General features: G+C 42.1%; 1 protein-coding gene across 3 annotated transcripts in view; it reads right to left on the reverse strand.

Annotated features, from left to right (window-relative positions):
* AZI2 (5-azacytidine induced 2) overlaps positions 1–16,253 on the reverse strand; it is a 55,966-nt gene extending 39,713 nt beyond the window's left edge. The window contains exon 1 of one of the 3 annotated variants that reach the window (XM_056520074.1): positions 15,843–16,253. The gene's annotated coding sequence lies outside the window, so the exon portion shown is untranslated. The remainder of the gene's footprint in view (positions 1–15,842) is intronic. The other 2 variants (XM_056520072.1, XM_056520073.1) reach the window with 2 other exon arrangements.
* Between the last annotated feature and the right edge of the window lie 4,526 nt (positions 16,254–20,779).

Raw genomic sequence — 20,779 nt, forward strand, 5'->3', positions numbered from 1 at the left:
ACACCCCATATGGGGGTGAAAAGTGCTCTGCTGGCGCACTACAGGTCTCAGAAGAGAAGTAGTCACATTTGGCTTTTTGAAAGCAAATTTAGCTCTGGGGGCATGCCGCATTTCGGAAGCCCCTATGGTGCCAGGACAGCAAAAAAAAAAAAAAAAACACATGGCATACCATTTTGGAAACTAGACCCCTCGGGGAACGTAACAAGGGGTTAAATGAACCTTTATACCCCACAGGTGTTTCATGACTTTTGTATATGTAAAAAAAAAATTTTTTTTTTTACCTAAAATGCTTGTTTTCCCAAAAATTTTACATTTTTAAAAAGGGTTATAGCAGAAAATCACCCCCAAAATTTGAAGCCCAATTTCTCCCGAGTACGGCGATACCCCATATGTGACCCTAAACTGTTGCCTTGAAATATGACAGGGCTCCAAAGTGAGACCACCATGTGCATTTGAGGCCTAAATTAGGGACTTGCATAGGGGTGGACATAGGGGTATTCTACGCCAGTGTTTCCCAAACAGGGTGCCTCCAGCTGTTGTAAAACTCCCAGCATGCCTAGACAGTCAGTGGCTATCTGGCAATACTGGGAGTAGTTGTTTTGCAACAGCTGGAGGCTCCGTTTTGGAAACCGTGGCGTACCAGACGTTTTTAATTTTTATTAGGGAGGGGGGGATGTGTAGGGGGATGTGTATATGTAGTGTTTTTCACTTTTTATTTTGTGTTAGTGTAGTGTTTTTAGGGTACAGTCGCACGGGCGGGGGTTCACAGTAGTTTCTCGCTGGCAGCTTGAGCTGCAGCAGAAAATTTGCCGCAGCTCAAACTTGCAGCCGGATACTTACTGTAATCCTCCGCCCATGTGAGTGTACCCGTACGTTCACATTGGGGGGGGGAAACATCCAGCTGTTGCAAAACTACAACTCCCAGCATGTACGGTCTATCAGTGGATGCTGGGAGTTGTAGTTTTGCAACCGCTGGAGGCTCCGTTTTGGAAACAGTGGCGTACCAGACGTTTTTCATTTTTATTGGGGAGGGGGGCTGTGTAGGGGTATGTGTATATGTAGTGTTTTTTACTTTTTATTTTATTTTGTGTTAGTGTAGTGTAGTGTTTTTAGGGTACAGTCGCACGGGCGGGGGGTTCACAGAAGTTTCTCGCTGGCAGTTTGAGCAGCGGCAGAAAATTTGCCGCAACTCAAACTTGCAGCCGGATACTTACTGTAATCCTCCGCCCATGTGAGTGTACCCTGTACGTTCACATGGGGGGGGGGGGGGGAGGGGAAATACCTCCAGCTGTTGCAAAACTACAATTCCCAGCATGTACGGTCTATCAGTGCATGCTGGGAGTTGTAGTTTTGCAACAGCTGGAGACACACAGGTTGTGAAACACCGAGTTTGGTAACAAACTCAGTGTTTTGCAACCAGTGTGCCTTCAGCTGTTGCAAAAGCTACAACCCCCAGCATGTACAGACAGCGGAAGGGCATGCTGGGTCTTGTAGTTATGCAACAGCCGGAGGCATACTACATTGGCTGGGGATGCTGGGGATTGTAGTTATGCAACAGCTGGAGACACACTGGTTTGCTACTTAACTCAGTGTGCCTTCAGCTGTTGCAAAACTACAACTCTCAGCAGTCACCGACAGCCAACGGGCATGCTGGGAGTTGTAGTTATGCAACCACCAGATGCACCACTACAACTCCCAGCATGCACTTTAGCTGATTGTGCAAGCTGGGAGTTGTAGTTATACAACAGCTGAAGGTACACTTTTCCATAGAAAGAATGTGCCTCCAGCTGTTGCAAAACTACAAGTCCCAGCATGCCCATAAGGGCATGCTGGGAGTTGTGGTGGTCTGCCTCCTGCTGTTGCATAACTACAGCTCCCAGCATGCCCTTTTTGCATGCTGGGAGCTGTTGCTAAGCAACAGCAGGAGGCTGTCACTCACCTCCTGCTGCTGCTCCACGATGCCGCCGCACAGGTCAGTCCCTCGCCGCCACCGTCGCTCCTGGGGCCCCGATCGCAACAGGGACGCCGGGGATCGGGGTCCCCAGCACCGGGGGTCGTCTTCCCGCACCCGCTCACGTCCTCCGGAAGAGGGGCGGAGCGGGTTGCGGGAGTGACACCCGCAGCAGGCGCCCTGATTAGTCGGCCGGGAATCCAGCCGACGAATCAGGGCGATCGTGAGGTGGCACCAGTGCCACCTCACCCCTGCTGGCTCTGGCTGTTCGGGGCCGTCTCTGACTGGAGACCCGATTGACCCGGAATCCGCCGCAGATCGCTGGACTGAATTGTCCAGCGATCTGCGGCAATCGCCGACATGGGGGGACAAAATGACCCCCCTGGGCGATATGCCGGGATGCCTGCTGAACGATTTCAGCAGGCATCCGGCTCCGGCTCCCCTCCGGCTAGCGGCGGGGGCCGGAAATGCTCAGGGCGTATCCATACACCCTCGGTCCTTAAGGACTTGGAAACGGGGGCGTATGAATACGCCCTATGTCCTTAAGGGGTTAAAAGTGTCACTGTCATTTAGAACAACATTTGACATGTTGCCCTGAGATCTGCTGTGATTGCGAGTTCTACCTCTGGTAAAGTGCAAATACCACCTTCTTTCCTCCATAGACTGCAAAGAAAAGGTCGGATTTGAGTGACAGACGGGAGCTACTATGAACTTCCCCTGGCTGTTACTAGTAATTGCGGCAGGTCTCGGGAGTAAAGGTCCCAAAGGTCATATGCTTACCTAAGTTTTAGAAGCAGTCAAACTCATTTAAGGCCTGCTCCATGTGCCGAAGAAGTAGTTAAAGGGGTATTCCATTATGTGTTTTTATTTGACTATGCTACAGAGGCTGTAAAGTTAGTGTAGTTCATAATATAGTGTCTGTACCTGTGTGTGACGGTGGTTTCGCAATTCTTCTGTAATTTTCGCCCCAATATTTATTTTTAACATCATACAAAACTACTGTTGTCTCAGGTTTTTCCAGGTTGCAATGCAGCTGAGACATTAAATTATATGTCAGGTGAAGTCAGGGAGTCTGTTTCCTTCAATGGGTGGAGTGATCACTGGGTGGGAGAGAGATTATTATGCAACTAATAGAATTTTTGCAACAGCTGTAGGCACCCTGGTTAGAAAACACTTGTCTTTGAAACACAAATGAGCTGCATTCGATTTAAATGGGCGGGGTGGCTGATGTGTGAAGGGAGGAAAGTGAACTGAAAAATACAAACAAGGAACCATGGGATTTGCAGTAGAAGGAAATTTCAACAGGAAATAGCCAGTTCACAAAAAGATAACCTCAGCATTATGGTAATCTCACAACATAGCTATTTAGCTCCAAGACAAGCGAAGATCCTTCCTAAGCATGTCCATTACTGTCTGCCAGGTATGTACTAAAATCACCTTATGGTGGAGAACCCCTTCAATGATGCACTCTGCTTGTATCAGCCCATCATTTAATAATGCTGTTTCAAATAAGAACCCAGCAAGAGCCAGTGGCATACACACCAACATACACAGTTTATCAAGGCTGCAATGGACAAATATAATAATCAATAAGCCAGCTGATTATTTTAAGAAAATAAATACATTTGTGACAGTTTGTCTGTACTAATTTGGCATAGATCTGACTTTTTGATTGCTTTTGATTCCATTTTTTTTTCTGGGATGTGATATAGCCAAAAGAAAAACAAAATAAACGCAGTTCTGGTGGCGTGCAGTCACATAATGACATCACACAGTTAACTTCTGAGCAGCAACTCTGATTGGCTGAAAAGAGCCAAGAAATCTGCACTTTGTGAGCTGGAGGCCTCTAGGGTTTGCTGCCTGCTTCCAGCATGCTGTGAGCCTCTAGTAACTGTGACCTGCTCCTAGGGTTTGCACTGATTATTTTCATTATTACTTATTAACGACTTTATTGATTATTGTTTTCAGTCAACTTACCACTTTACTGACAGTAAGCTTCAGGACTTTCATAGAGGTTAAATGGACACCACTTTTCAAGTACAGATGTCAGTTATTTATGGGGACACTACATTAAATTAGATGAGTTATAATTTCCCTGACATTTTCAGGAGGCTTGTATATTGATCGATATTGAACCACCACAGGAACAGACAAGTTACACTCTAAACTCAGGAAACTTCTCCTGGCAGCTACTTAAAAGAAACTGGTCACCTGTTTCATGCTACCCATACCGCGGGCAGCATGAAACAGGCACAAGTGTAGGATTGTGGAACAATAGAATTTACTCTGAAATGCTTGCGCCAGGACCCAGCTAAATCGTTACAGGGTTGCTTTCCATCCCACTGACCTTGAGTGACGCCTCTCTCTACACATACAGGGAGAAATGCTACATTTGGTGTTTGCGCTACAAGGAAATGCCCAGATACTTGAACAAATGGCTACGGTGAGCCAACTACTTCATTTTTACTCTACAAGAAAAAAAAAATGGTAATCTGGTAGATCCAGTTATTCATGAGCTAGCCTTTCACAGAGCAGTAAATTGCTTACAGGGGGTTTTCATCTACTTGCCGTGCTGAGCCGCTATCACCTCCTTGTTTTGCTAGACCCGTTCTAGGTGAAGCATTCTCCAGAAATCCAGTTATGTGAGTGAGGGAGTGATGTCAGTAGCCCGCCCACTGCTCGACAGAGTGGTGGATGGTAACTAAAGAAATGAGCTGTCAACATGAGGGAGAGTGGAGAAGTCAGATCTTGAAAAGATGGCAGTTGTTTCCAAAAGTGTGTATCTTGACATGCCCTACAACTTACAATAGGATCTTGGAGATGGGAATATTGTATTTTGCTGCGTATTTTCCTACCCACTGAAGTCAATAGGTAGCAAAATCAGCTGTAGAAAATATGCAGCAAAATACGGCAACGTGTGACCCTACCCTAAGGGTAAAAAAATAAATAAAAAATATATATGCGCAAAATCATAAAATGTTGCAGAATCTTGTAATATCTTTTATATTAAACTAACATAATTATGTAAAGACAAGCTTTTGATTGATAAAGTGAACTCCTGAAAGCTTATCTCTACAAAACACTACTGAAATACTACCAGTACCACGAGCCGCACCAGAGAGGCAGCGGGAGATCAGGGAGGTAAACAAGTGGCTCAGAAGCTGGTGTAGGAAGGAAGGGTTTGGGTTCATGGAGAACTGGGCTGACTTCGCTGTCGGTTACCGGCTCTACCGTAGGGACGGGCTGCACCTCAATGGGGAGGGTGCAGCTTTGCTTGGGGAGAAGATGGCTAGAAGGGTGGAGGAGTGTTTAAACTAGGGACTTGGGGGGAGGGAACCTACAGCAAAGAGGGGGAAGATAGTGTAGATAGAGAGGTGGGAATTATAAATGTACCTGGGGGTGGAGCGGAGGGAGGGGTTAGAATAGTTAATAGGATTAGGCTTCATAGGAAAATAAAACTTACACCCTTGAATCCCATTAACCCCAATAACATAAAGGATGGAAATGTAAAGTGTATGTTCACAAATGCCAGAAGCCTAGCAAATAAAATGGGGGAGCTTGAGGCCTTGATACTGGAGGAACATATTGATATAGTTGGGGTCACTGAGACATGGCTGGACTCCTCGCATGACTGGGCTGTCAATCTGCAGGGGTTTACATTGTTTCGCAAGGATAGAATGAACAGAAAAGGTGGTGGAGTCTGTCTGTATGTAAGAAGTGGTATGAAAGTCAGTGTGAACGATGCCATAGTATGTGATGATTCTGAGGATGTGGAATCATTGTGGGTAGAATTACAAAAGGAGGGAAATACTGAAAAAATAGTATTTGGTGTAATCTACAGACCCCCTAATATCACTGAAGAGGTAGAAGTTCGGCTTCAAAAACAAATAGAGAGGGCCGCCCGGGCAGGTACAGTGGTAATAATGGGAGATTTTAACTATCCAGATATAGATTGGGGTCCGGGGTTGGCTAAAACTACAAAGGGGCGACAATTCCTAAATTTATTGCAGGATAATTTTATGGGCCAGTTTGTGGAGGACCCAACAAGAAGTGATGCCTTGTTGGATCTGATCATTTCCAACAACGCAGAGCTGGTTGGTAATGTAACTGTGCGGGAAAACCTTGGTAATAGCGACCACAATATAGTTACTTTTGACTTAAAATGTAGAAAACAAAGACAGGCGGGGAAGGCAAAAACATATAACTTTAAAAAGGCAAATTTCCCTGGGCTGAGGGCTGCACTACAGGACATAGACTGGGGGGGAGGTGTTGTCAAATAGTGATACAGAAGGTAAATGGGACATCTTTAAATCAACTCTAAATAACTATACAGCTAAATATATACCAAAGGGGAACAAATATAAACGATTAAAACTAAATCCTACATGGCTGACACATGATGTTAAAAGAGCAATAAACAACAAAAAAATAGCCTTCAAAAAATACAAATCTGATGGGTCAGCTATAACATTTAAACAGTACAAGGAGCTTAATAAAGTCTGTAAAAATGTAATAAAAACAGCAAAAATTCAAAATGAGAGACAGGTGGCCAAAGAAAGCAAAACTAATCCTAAATATTTTTTTAGATATATAAATGCAAAAAAACCAAGGACAGAGCATGTAGGACCCCTTAATAATGATAATGGGGAGGTTGTCACAGGCGATCAAGAGAAGGCGGAGCTACTGAATGGGTTCTTTAGTTCTGTATACACTATGGAAGAAGGAGCTGACATTGGCCAGGTCAGTGCTGGTAACACATCATGTAATGTACTGAACTGGCTTAATGTAGAGATGGTACAAGGTAAGTTAAGTGATATAAATGTAAGCAAATCCCCAGGAACGGATGGACTACACCCAAGAGTTCTTAGAGAGGTAAGTTCATTAATATCTGTACCCCTGTTCATGATATTTAGAGATTCTCTGGTGTCTGGTATTGTGCCAAGGGACTGGCGCAAGGCGAATGTGGTGCCAATCTTCAAGAAGGGCTCTAGGTCTTCCCCAGGAAACTATAGACCGGTAAGTTTAACGTGCATTGTGGGTAAATTGTTTGAAGGACTTATAAGGGATTACATACAGGAATACATAGGGGATAATAGTATTATAAGTGATAGCCAGCATGGGTTTACTAAGGATAGAAGTTGTCAAACCAATCTAATTTGCTTTTATGAAGAGGTGAGTAGAAGCCTTGACAGAGAAATGGCTGTGGATATAGTGTTTCTGGATTTTGCTAAAGCGTTTGATACTGTCCCTCATAGACGTCTGACAGGTAAGTTAAGGTCTTTGGGTTTGGAAATTTTAGTTTGTAACTGGATTGAACACTGGCTCATGGATCGTACCCAGAGAGCGGTGGTCAATGATTCGTACTCTGATTGGTCCCCGGTTATTAGTGGTGTACCCCAAGGTTCAGTACTGGGACCGCTGTTTAATTTATTTATCAATGATATAGAGGATGGTATTAACAGCTCTGTTTCTATCTTTGCAGATGACACCAAACTTTGTAGCACGGTACAGTCTATAGAGGATGTGCATAAGTTACAAGATGACTTGGATAGACTAAGTGTCTGGGCATCCACTTGGCAAATGAGGTTCAATGTGGATAAATGTAAAGTTATGCATCTGGGTACTAATAACCTGCATGCATCGTATGTCTTAGGGGGGGATTAAACTGGCAGAGTCACTGGTAGAGAAGGATCTGGGTGTACTTGTAGATCACAGACTACAGAATAGCATGCAATGTCAGGCTGCTGCTTCCAAAGCCGGCAGGATATTGTCATGTATCAAAAGAGGCATGGACTCAAGGGACAGGGACATAATACTCCCCCTTTATAAAGCATTGGTACGGCCTCACCTGGAATATGCTGTTCAGTTTTGGTCACCTGTCCATAAAAGGGACACTGCGGAGTTGGAAAGGGTGCAGAGACGCGCGACTAAACTAATATGGGGCATGAAACATCTTAGCTATGAGGAGCGATTAAAGGAGTTACAATTGTTTAGTCTTGAGAAGAGACGTTTAAGGGGGATATGATAAACGTATATAAGTATATTAATGGCCCATACAAAAAATATGGAGAAAAACTGTTCCAGGTTAAACCCCCCCAAAGGACGAGGGGGCACTCCCTCCGTCTGGAGAAGAAAAAGTTTAGTCTCAAGGGGCGACACGCCTTCTTTACCGTGAGGACTGTGAATTTATGGAACGGTCTACCTCAGGAACTGGTCACAGCAGGAACAATTAACAGCTTTAAAACAGGATTAGATACATTCCTGGAACAAAATAAGATTAATGCTTATGAAGAAATATAAAATCTCATCCCTTCCCCAATATCGCGCCACACCCCTACCCCTTATTTCCCTGGTTGAACTTGATGGACATATGTCTTTTTTCGACCGTACTAACTATGTAACTATGTAAAACAAATCCAATAAAAAAAAATAAAAAAAATTTAAAAATTACAAGATTCTGCAATAGAGATGAGCGAACTTACAGTAAATACGATTCGTCACGAACTTCTCGGCAGTTGATGACTTATCCTGCATAAATTAGTTCAGCTTTCAGGTGCTCCGGTGGGCTGGAAAAGGTGGATACAGTCCTAGTAGAGACTCTTTCCTAGGACTGTATCCACCTTTTCCAGCCCACCGGAGCACGTGGGAGGCTGAACTCATTTGGATAAGTAATCAACTGCTGAGCTGAGAAGTTTGTGACGAATCTAATTTACTGTAAGTTCGCTCATCTCTATTCTGCAACATTCTATGTTTTTGCATCTGCATTACTGGACTAATATGGCTACTCCAAGCTATATATATTTATTCATTCAGAAAGCTGTGGGAATTACATAGTCAGAAACATGGCCTTTTATAGAAATATCCTCTAGAGCAGTTGTCTTCAACCTGTGGACCTCCAGATGTTGCAAAACTACAACACCCAGCATGCTGGGAGTTGTAGTTTTGAAACATCTGGAGGTCCGCAGGTTGAAGCCCACTGCTCTAAAGTAATCTTGTAGTCTGCACTGGTCACATTTTGGACATAAACAAAGTTATAAAAAGTAACATAAAAAAAAAAGGATTTAAGGCTTTTTAGACCTCTGCTAGGGGTCTACCTACTATTTAAAGGGGGCAACTATCTAAAAGGGGGCCTACCTACAAGGACTATAGCGGAAATTATCTATTACTTGGAATAAGTGGGCTACTGTATGCCTGGGAAGATAGTGAGGAGAAAAAAAAAAAAATTAAAAAAAAAAATGTAAAAAAAAAATTTGTTTCAACAACCAAATCATAAAACAGGAAAAAAAAAAATTATATATTATATATATATATATATATATATATATATATATATCTCTATCTATCTATCTATCTATCTATATCAACTTGCCTAGGAGAACCCCAACAAAGGATTAACAGACGGATTAACCTGTGATGGGGGCAGATTTGCAAATAGCAGATGGGCCTACTGAAGTGAATGGTAGTGAGAATGGCAGCAGGTTTATCAACATGTAAATGTATCCTAAGGCTGGGGCTGTTCACTTGACTGCTATAGAAAATACAGCAAGTGAAACAGTAAGAATACGAAAGATAAAAGTTTAAGTTAAAAGGTTTACTTCCTGGTCTTGTGTTACTGTAAATCGAAGAGGAATGCTTCAAGTGGAATCAGGAAGAAAGTTCACTGCCTGTTGCTGTCATCTCTCCCCCTGGGTGGCATGCAGTGACACTAGCTGTCATACAGTAGTTGTCATCACTTTCTGGAACTGTTGATCGGCAGGAGATCCCTAAGCCAATCACTGGCTAAACTAGATAACAGATGATGCCAGGCATTAAAGGGGTTATCCACCATAATGTGATTTTAGTACTTACCTGACAGACTATAATGGACATGCTTAGGAAGGATCTGCGCTTGTCTTGGGGCTAAATGGCTATGTTGTGAGATTACCATAACACTGTGGCTAGCTTTTTGTGAACTGGTATTTCCTGTTTCAGTTTTTTTTTTTTGACTACAAATCCCACAATTACATTTTCCTCCCTCCCACACATCAGCCACCACACCCATTGAAACATAAATGAGCTGCATCCATTCAAAAGACCTGTGGTTTTCAATCAGGGTGCCTATAGCTTTTGCATTGGTTGCAGATTGATCCCTCCACCCATTGAAGCCGACAGGCTCCCTGTCATCAGCTGACTAGTGAGTCAGGTCTTGGCCACATTGCAGCCTGGGAAAAATCTGAGACAGTCATTTTGTATAAATATTGGGGTGAAAATTACATAAGAATTGTGAGAAAACAGTCGCACAAAGTTACAGACACAATATTATGAACTACACTAACTTTACTGCCCCTGTAGCATAGTCAAATAAAAAAAAAATCCTGGAATACCCCTTAACCCCTTAAGGACTTAGGACGTACCTGTACGTCCTAAGCCCGCGCCCGGTGTTAAAAATTGGGTCACGCCGTGACCCCGCATCACACCAGGTCGGTCCCGGCTGCTAATCATAGCTGGGACCCTGGGCTAACAGCGTGCGGCAGAGATCGTTGCAGCAGCTCAGTCGGGCTGATCGGGACATCGATGTTCCTTTTCAATAAAATTGCGATGTTCCGATCAGCTGGGACGCAGGCGGAGGTCTCCTTACCTGTGTCCGCGGCGTCCGATCGGGGTTTGATTGCTCCAAGCCTGAACTACAGGCTTGAGCAATCGAGCACCTATCTCGCTGATCTGTGCAGAGCTATGGCTCTGCAGGGATCAGCATGGGAGATCGGTGTGTGCAGTGTTATAGCCCCCTATGGGAGCTATAGCACTGCAAAAAAAAAAAAGTGACAAAAAAAAATAAAAATCAATTAATCAAATCACCCCCCTTTTCCCATAAAAAAAAAAAACTGTGTAAATAAAAATAAAAACATATGTGGTATCTCCGTGTGCGTAAATGTTCGAACTATAAAAATATATCATTAATTAAACCGCACGATCAATGGCGTACGTACAAAAAAATTCCAAAGTCCAAAATAACGTATTTTTGGTTGCTTTTTATATCATGAAAAAAATGAATAAAAAGCGATCAATAAGTCCTATCAATACAAAAATGACACCGCTAAAAAAATGAGATCACCCTTCATACCGACCCATACGCAGAAAAATAAAAAAGTTATAGGGGTCAGAAGATGACAATTTTAAACGTATAAATTTCCGTGCATGTAGTTCTGATTTTTTCCAGAAGTACAACAAAATCAAACGGATGTAAGTAGGGTATCATTTTAATCGTATGGACCTACAGAATAATGATAAGGTGTCATTTTTACTGAAAAATGTACTGCGTAGAAACGGAGGCCCCCCAAGAGTTACAAAATGGCGTTTTTTCTTCAATTTCGTCCCACAATGATTTTATTTTCCGTTTCGCCGTAGATTTTTGGGTAAAATGACTAATGTCACTGCAAAGTAGAATTGGTGGCGCAAAAAATAAGCAATCATATGGATTTTTAGGTGCAAAATTGAAAGGGTTATGATTTTTGAAAGGTGCGGAGGAAAAAACGAAAGTGCAAAAACCGAAAACCCCTCAGTCCTTAAGGGGTTAAAGGCTGGGTTCACATCACGTTTTTCCCCATACGGGAGCGCATACAGAAAGCAGGGGGGAGGGGTCCTGTATGCAACTCATTTCAATGAGCCGACTGGAGTGAGCCGGTCAGCTCATCTTTTCCCGTATGCGGTTTTCTACCTACCTAAAACCATTCAGAAGTCCACCCTGAATTACAGTACAGGATGTATATTGTGTGTGTGCGCATACAGTACAGGGATGTGGAATTCCTATCGCCCGACGCCCAGGACATGCAGTTCCGGGTAGGTGAATTTTTCCGCCCCTTAGCCATGCTTCGGGCAAGCAGGGCCGGACCTGAGCGGCATGTGGCTATCACCGCAGCTCGCTATTAACCCTTTAGATCGCCGCTGTCAAAGCTGACTAAAGGGACATGTGAATGATCCCTGGTGGGCTAGATCGCCCCCTGCAGCATGATTGTGTGTGTGTGTGTGTGTGTGGCGATCCACTATAGAGGTAGCCGAAGGGCTTACCTCTGCTTCCCTGGTGTCCGTGGCTCTGTCATTGATCTGTATGAGGAATCTAATGAGTCTAATAAAGTGTCAAAAAAATAAAAAATAAAAAGTTTCAAAGACACACATTAACCCCTTCCACGTTAAAAGTTCAAATCACCCCCTTTTCCTATATAAAAACATGTAAACATAAGAAAAATAAATATATTTAGTATCGCTGCGTGTGTAATTGTACAAACTATTAAAATATAACATTATGTATCCCGGTATACAGTAAATTATGTGAAAAAAAAAAAAAAACACACCAAACCACAAAATTACAATTGTTGTAATATCCCAGGAAAAAAAAAAAAAAAAAGTGATTAAAAAGTCAGATGAATACCAAAATGGTACCCATACAAAAAACATTATGATGCAAAAAAAATTAGCCCTCATACAGCCTGGTATGAAAAAAAAAAAACAACCTACATGGGTCAAGAAATGGCAATTAAAAAAAAAAAAATCTGACTTTTTCGAATTTTATAATTAGTAAAACATGAGGGAAACTATACAAATTTGGTATTGCTGTAATCAGGACAACCTAAAGTATCAAAACAACACGTTATCTCAACTAGAGATGAGCGAACTTACAGTAAATTTGATTTGTCACGAATTTCTCGGCTCGGCAGTTGATGACTTATCCTGCATAAATTAGTTCAGCTTTCAGGTGCTCCCGTGGGCTGGAAAAGGTGGATACAGTCCTAGGAGACTCTTTCCTAGGACTGTATCCACCTTTTCCAGCCCACCGGAGCACCTGAAAGCTGAACTCATTTAAGCAGGATAAGTCATCAACTGCCGAGCCGAGAAGTTCGTGACAAATCGAATTTACGGTAAGTTAGCTCATCTCTATATATGACATATCAGCAGTATATGTCAGTATTATTCCAGCACTATATGACATATCAGCAGTATGTGTCAGTATTATTCCAGCACTATATGAAGTATTGCAGTAGTATGTGTCAGTATTATTCCAGCACTATATGAAGTATGTCAGCAGTATGTGTCAGTATTATTCCAGCACTATATGACATATCAGCAGTATGTGTCAGTATTATTCCAGCACTATATGACATATCAGCAGTATGTGTCAGTATTATTCCAGCACTATATGACATATCAGCAGTATGTGTCAGTATTATTCCAGCACTATATGACATATCAGCAGTATGTGTCAGTATTATTCCAGCACTATATGAAGTATTGCAGTAGTATGTGTCAGTATTATTCCAGCACTATATGAAGTATGTCAGCAGTATGTGTCAGTATTATTCCAGCACTATATGACATATGAGCAGTATGTGTCAGTATTATTCCAGCACTATATGAAGTATGTCAGCATTATGTGTCAGTATTACTCCAGCACTATATGAAGTATGTCAGCATTATGTGTCAGTATTATTCCAGCACTATATGAAGTATGTCAGCATTATGTGTCAGTATTATTCTAGCACTATATGAAGTATGTCAGCAGTATGTGTTAGTATTACTACAGCACTATATGAAGTATGTCAGCATTATGTGTCAGTATTATTCCAGCACTATATGAAGTATGTCAGCAGTATGTGTCAGTATTATTCCAGCACTATATGACATATCAGCAGTATGTGTCAGTATTATTACAGCACTATATGAAGTATGTCAGCATTATGTGTCAGTATTACTCCAGCACTATATGAAGTATGTCAGCATTATGTGTCAGTATTACTCCAGCACTATATGAAGTATGTCAGCATTATGTGTCAAGATTATTGCAGCACTATGAGGTATGTCAGCAGTATGTGTCAGTATTATTCCAGCACTATATGAAGTATGTCAGCAGTATGTGTCAGTATTATTGTAGCACTATATGAAGTATGTCAGCATTATGTGTCAGTATTACTCCAGCACTATATGAAGTATGTCAGCATTATGTGTCAGTATTATTCCAGCACTATATGAAGTATGTCAGCATTATGTGTCAGTATTATTCTAGCACTATATGAAGTATGTCAGCATTATGTGTCAGGATTATTGCAGCACTATATGAAGTATGTCAGCATTATGTGTCAGGATTATTGCAGCACTATATGAAGTATGTCAGCAGTATGTGTCAGTATTATTGCAGCACTATATGAAGTATGTCAGCAGTATGTGTCAGTATTATTCCAGCACTATATGAAGTATGTCAGCAGTATGTGTCAGTATTATTCCAGCACTATATGAAGTATGTCAGCAGTATGTGTCAGTATTATTCCAGCAGTATATGAATTATGTCAGCAGTATGTGTCAGTATTATTCCAGCACTATATGAATTATGTCAGCAGTATGTGTCAGTATTACTCCAGCACTATATGAGGTATGTCAGCAGTATGTGTCAGTATTACTCCAGCACTATATGAAGTATGTCAGCAGTATGTGTCAGTATTATTCTAGCACTATATGAAGTATGTCAGCAGTATGTGTCAGTATTATTCCAGCACTATATGAAGTATGTCAGCAGTATGTGTCAGTATTATTCCAGCACTATATGAAGTATGTCAGCAGTATGTATCATTATTCCAGAACTATATGAAGTATGTCAGCAGTATGTGTCAGTATTATTCCAGCACTATATGAAGTATGTCAGCAGTATGTGTCAGTATTACTCCAGCACTATATGAGGTATGTCAGCAGTATGTGTCAGTATTACTCCAGCACTATATGAGGTATGTCAGCAGTATGTGTCAGTATTACTCCAGCACTATATGAAGTATGTCAGCAGTATGCGTCAGTATTATTCTAGCACTATATGAAGTATGTCAGCAGTATGTGTCAGTATTATTGCAGCACTATATGAATTATGTCAGCAGTATGTGTCAGTATTACTCCAGCATTATATGAAGTATGTCAGCAGTATGTGTCAGTATTACTCCAGCACTATATGAAGTATGTCAGCATTATGTGTCAGTATTATTCCAGCACTATATGAATTATGTCAGCAGTATGTGTCAGCATTATTCTAGCACTATAAGAAGTATGTCAGCAGTATGTGTCAGGATTACTCCAGCATTATATGAAGTATGTCAGCAGTATGTGTCAGTATTACTCCAGCATTATATGAAGTATGTCAGCAGTATGTGTCAGTATTATTCCAGCACTATATGAAGTATATCAGTAGTATGTGTCAGTATTATTCTAGCACTATATGAAGTATGTCAGCAGTATGTGTCAGTATTACTCCAGCACTATATGAATTATGTCAGCAGTATGTGTCAGTATTACTCCAGCACTATATGAAGTATGTCAGCAGTATGTGTCAGTATTACTCCAGCACTATATGAAGTATGTCAGCAGTATGTGTCAGTATTATTCCAGCACTATATGAATTATGTCAGCAGTATGTGTCAGCATTATTCTAGCACTATAAGAAGTATGTCAGCAGTATGTGTCAGGATTACTCCAGCATTATATGAAGTATGTCAGCAGTATGTGTCAGTATTATTGCAGCACTATATGAATTATGTCAGCAGTATGTGTCAGTATTACTCCAGCACTATATGAAGTATGTCAGCAGTATGGGTCAGTATTACTCCAGCACTATATGAAGTATGTCAGCAGTATGTGTCAGTATTATTCTAGCACTATAAGAAGTATGTCAGCAGTATGTGTCAGGATTACTCCAGCATTATATGAAGTATGTCAGCAGTATGTGTCAGTATTACTCCAGCACTATATGAAGTATGTCAGCAGTAGGTGTCAGTATTACTCCAGCACTATATGAAGGCCCCCTGCAGTTGGAGATAACACGGCTCCCATCATGGAGCGGCACAGTATCCGGCACTTCCTTAGTCCACATAGTGCGGTCTCTCACCTCCCGGGAGCAGCGCGGTCAGGGCGGTCACAGACACAGAAGTTCCTCCGGCTCTTGTGCACCACCCCCGGGACTCCTCCGGTAGTAGTAGAAGGCTCGGTAGTCCGCCCGGTTAGTGGGTGTCCCGCACTGCACTCTTCTGTGGCCTCGGTGGACTGGAGGGCGGATCTGCGGCTCTTCCGGACACAAATGGTTACTTTTGGTTTTGTTTCAAGCAGCTGCAGAACTGCCCAGAGGTATTCCGGGTACAAACAGACACCGGAGAACACGTGTGCTGCACTGGCCGCCAGGCGAGGAGGATGGGCACAGCCATGGCGGCTTCGGGTGGCACAGCTCAGAAGACTGCAGTCAGCGCCTCTTTGGGGAGACCGGTTGTGTACTGTCACTGACACGCTGCGCTCCAAGCCTCGCTCCCAGTGCGGTCAGCTGCTCAGAAGCGCTCTTATTGGTTGTTATTCTGCAACGTGATTGTGTGATGATCTGAACTCACAACTGAGGCTGTCACATGCCTGTTGTCCGTAGAATGCTTTATTTCAGGACGGGGCCACACAGCAATACAAAATATGTTCATCTATGTAGTTGTTTATAGTTTTTTTTGTTTTTTTTTTGTAACTTTTTATTTGTAGTTTTTTATTTGCTTGTTAACATTTATTAACCCCTTAAGGACGCAGGGTTTTTCCGTTTTTTAATTTTAATTTTTTCCTCATCACCTTCTAAAAATCATAACGCTTTAAATTTTGAACATAAAATTCCATATGATGGCTTATTTTTTGCGTCACCAATTGTACTTTGCAGTGACATTAGCCATTTCACCCAAAAATCCACGGCGAAACAAAAAAAAATTCATTGTGCGACAAAATTGAAGAAAAAATGTCATTTTGTAACTTTTGGGGCTTCCGTTTCTACGCAGTGCATTTTTCGGTAAAAATTACATCTTATCTTTATTCTGTAGGTCCATACGGTTAAAATGATATCCTACGTATATAGGTTGGATATTGTCGTACTTCTGGAAAAAAAAATCATAACTACATGCAGGAAAATTTATACGTAAAAATTTATCGTCTTCTAACCCCTATAACTTTTTTATTTTTCCGCGTACGGGCCGGTATGTGGACTCATTTTTTGCGCCGTGTTCTGAAGTTTTTATCAGTACCATTATTGTATTGATCGGACTTTTTGATTGCTTTTTATAACTTTTTTCATGATATAAAAAGTGACCAAAAATACGCTATTTTGGAATTTGGAATATTTTTTGCGCCATATGTACGCTATTAACCGTGCGGTTTAATTAATGATATATTTTTATAGTTCGGACATTTCCGCATGCGGCGATACCACATGTTTATTTTTATTTACACAGTTTTTTTTTTATGGGAAAAGAAGGGTGATTCTAACTTTTATTAGGGAAGGGGTTAAAAGACCTTTGTTAACTTTTTCTTTTCACTTTGTTTTGCAGTGTTATAGCTCCCATAGGGGCCTATAACACTGCACACACTGATCTTTCACCCTGATCCCTGCAAAGCCATAGCTTTGCATGGATTAGCTAGAAAGGGGCTCGATTGCTCAAGCCTGTAGCTCAGGCTTGGAGCAATTAAACGCCGATCAGACGCGACGGGGCAAGGTAAGGGGGCCTCCACTCGCGTCGTAGCTGATCGGGACATTGCAATTTTATCGCGATGTCTCTGTCAGCCCGACTGAGCTGCCGAGAAGAGTTTACTTTCATTTTTAGGGTTAATAGCCCCCGGCACAACGATCGGTGCCGCACGCTATTAGCCCAGGGTCCCTGCTATCGTTAGCAGCCAGGATCGACCCGGTGTGTGTACAGGTACGCCCTTCGTCCTGAAGGAGTTAAAACTGAGGGCGTGCTGGAAGTTGTAGCATACGGGTCTATGGTGTCCCGGTGACCTGGAAAATAAGGGGGATCTGGGTTGTCCAAGACACCCACGATCCCCCTGAAGGGATAGGAGTGAGGTGGCAGGGGTGCCACCCATCCTAACTTTCGCTTTACTCGTTCTGCCCACCCACAATAGGCGGGGCAGAACAGGGAAACCGACAGAGGACCGGTGTCAAAGATCCACTTACCCATCTGGCGGCAGTGGGCTGCGATTGGCGACGGTGATCGGCGGGTGGCGATGTCATGCGGCTGGCTCCCTGGATCCTACGGAAGCCGGTGAATTGCCTAGCAACATCTGGAGGGCTACAGTCTGAGGCTACTGTACAGTGATCTCTAAACTGTCGCCCTCCAGATGTTGCAAAACTAAAACTCCCAGCATGCCCAGACAGCTGTTTGCTGTGTGGGCATGCTGGGATTTGTAGTTTTGCAACATCTGGAGAGCCACAGTTTGGAGATCACTGTGCAGTCTCGGCATGCTGGGAGTTGTAGTTGCGTACCTCCAGCTGTTGCATCTCCCAGCATGCCCGTCAGCGATCAGTACATGCTGGGAGTTGTAGTTTTGCAACAGCTGGAGGCCCACTGGTTGGGAAATACTGAGTTAGGTAACAGAACCTAACTGAAGGTTTTCCAACCAGTGTGCCTCCAGCTGTTGCAAAAGTACAACTCCCAGCATGCACAATCTGTCAAACAGCTGGCGGTTCCCCCAACCCCCCCAATGTGAATGTACAGGGTACATGCACACGTGCAGGTTTACAGTAAGTTTCCTGCTTGAAACGGCAAAAACACTACCCTAAAACGTACCCTAAAAACACTACACTACACTAACACATGATAAAGAGTAAAACACTACATATACACCCCCTTACACTGTCCCCCCAATAAAAATAAAAAACATATTGTACGGCAGTCTTTCCAAAACGGAGCCTCCAGCTGTTGCAAAACAACAACTCCGAGCATTTCCGGACAGCCACTGACTGTGCAGGCATGCTGGGAGTTTAGCAACATCTGGAGGCACCCTGTTTGGGAATCACTGGCGTAGAATACCCCTATGTCCACCCCAATGAAATCCCTAATTTAGTCCTCAAATGTGCATGGCGCTCTCTCACTTCGGAGCCCTGTCGTATTTCAAGGAAACAGTTTAGGGCCACATATGGGGTATTTCCGTATTCGAGAGAAATTGCACTACAAATTTTGGGGGTCTTTTTCTCCTTTTACCCCTTATGAAAAGGAAAAGTTGGGGTCTACACCAGCCTGTTAGTGTAAAAAAATTAAAAATTTACATTAACATGCTGGTGTTGCCCCATACTTTTTATTTTCACAAGAGGGAAAAAGAAAAAATAAAGGCCCCCAAAATTTGTAACGCAATTTCTCCTATATGTGGGTGTAAAATGCTCTGCGGGCGCACAACAAGGCTCAGGAGTGAGAGCGCACTATGTACATTTGAGGCCTAAATTGGTGATTTGCACAGGGGTGGTTGATTTTACAGCGGTTCTGACATAAACGTAAAAAAATAAATACCCATATGTGACCCCATTTTGAAAACGACATCCCTCACGGAACGTAACAAGGGGTATAGTGAGCCCTAACACCCCACAAGTGTTTGACAAATTTTCGTTAAAGTTGAAAGTAGACATATTGTATTTGTGACTCAAAATATATCATTTATTTGGAATGTTTATTTTCCTTACAAGCAGAGAGCTTCAAAGTTAGAAAAATGCTAAATTTTCTATTTTTTCATCAACTTTTGGAATTTTTCACCAAGAAATGATGCAAGTATCAACACAATTTTACTACTAACATAAAGTAGAATATGTCACGAAAAAACATTCTCGGAATCAGAATGAAAGGTAAAAGCATCCCAGAGTTATTAATGCTTAAAATGAAAGTGGTCAGATGTGCAAAAAACGCTCTGGTCCTACAGTGAAAATTGGCCTGGTCCTTAAGGGGTTAAATTATGCTTCTCTTATGTATCAAATACTTATGTCATGCAATAAAATTGCAAAAAAAAATGTTAATCATACAATGTGATTTTCTGGATTTCTGTTTTAGATTCCGTCTCTCACAGTTGAAGAGAACCTATGATAAAAAGAAAATGTTAAATATGTGTAGCTCACTTAGGATAAAAGGAATAATGTGCTTGAGGTTAAAGGTGTTGCCTTCACCCAAAAGGCCTAATGTAATATATAGAATTTATAAATATAGAATATTTATGTAAATCAGTCCTCAAAAGCACAGGGGAGGATGAAAAGGAAAGACTAGTGAAGATAGGATCCAATAGATGGTCTTTATTATGTAAAAATAGGTATATATAGCCAATCACCTTGCTAAAGGTGAATGGTATATATTAGGCAATTAAAATAAGTAAAATAAATGAATAAATAACACAATAAAAATGAAATAAATATGATGGATAAATAGTACCAAAAAATTAGTCAGTATCTGCTGCATATATCAAAAAAGATCGTTCTCAGTCCATATAGTTCATAGGAATAATTCAACAGAAAATCCACAAAGTATGTCCAGAATAAAAAGTCTCAATTAGTTCAGGTATATCCAGAGTATAGCAGCAAATGTAGCGACAGTGGCTACAGTAGCAAATCTCTAATTATATCAGAGAGTTCATAGACAAATGTTCAGTAATAAATAGCGGTTGTGTGCTTCTAATTCATGTCCTGTCAAAGTTATATCTTTGTTGTAACTTAGTTAATACTGGAGACAATGTAGCAAACACTGTCAGCGGTGAAAGTGTAAGGTCTCGGTGCACAGCACCACTCACCCTCCTTCTGAAACCTCAGGTCCGGGCTGGCATGGCTGCGTCCGGCACTTTATGATATCGGTACCCACCTGAGTGATATGCTGGCTGAGTCTCCTGGGGCTCCGAGTGTCCTGGGCTGGCACGGGAGACGTCCGGCCTTGGGAAGGATGATGTCCAGGAGTGACTTTGCCAACCGGGGCTGTGAGTAGATGCAGGGAACAGGTGGTGCAGGTTGCACGTGTGAATGAGGCGCTAACAGCGCGCATGCAGCAGTGGTCCTGGAATCGC

The sequence above is a fragment of the Hyla sarda genome, chromosome 5 (genome assembly GCF_029499605.1).
Source record: "Hyla sarda isolate aHylSar1 chromosome 5, aHylSar1.hap1, whole genome shotgun sequence".
In the NCBI taxonomy this organism is placed as follows: domain Eukaryota; kingdom Metazoa; phylum Chordata; class Amphibia; order Anura; family Hylidae; genus Hyla; species Hyla sarda.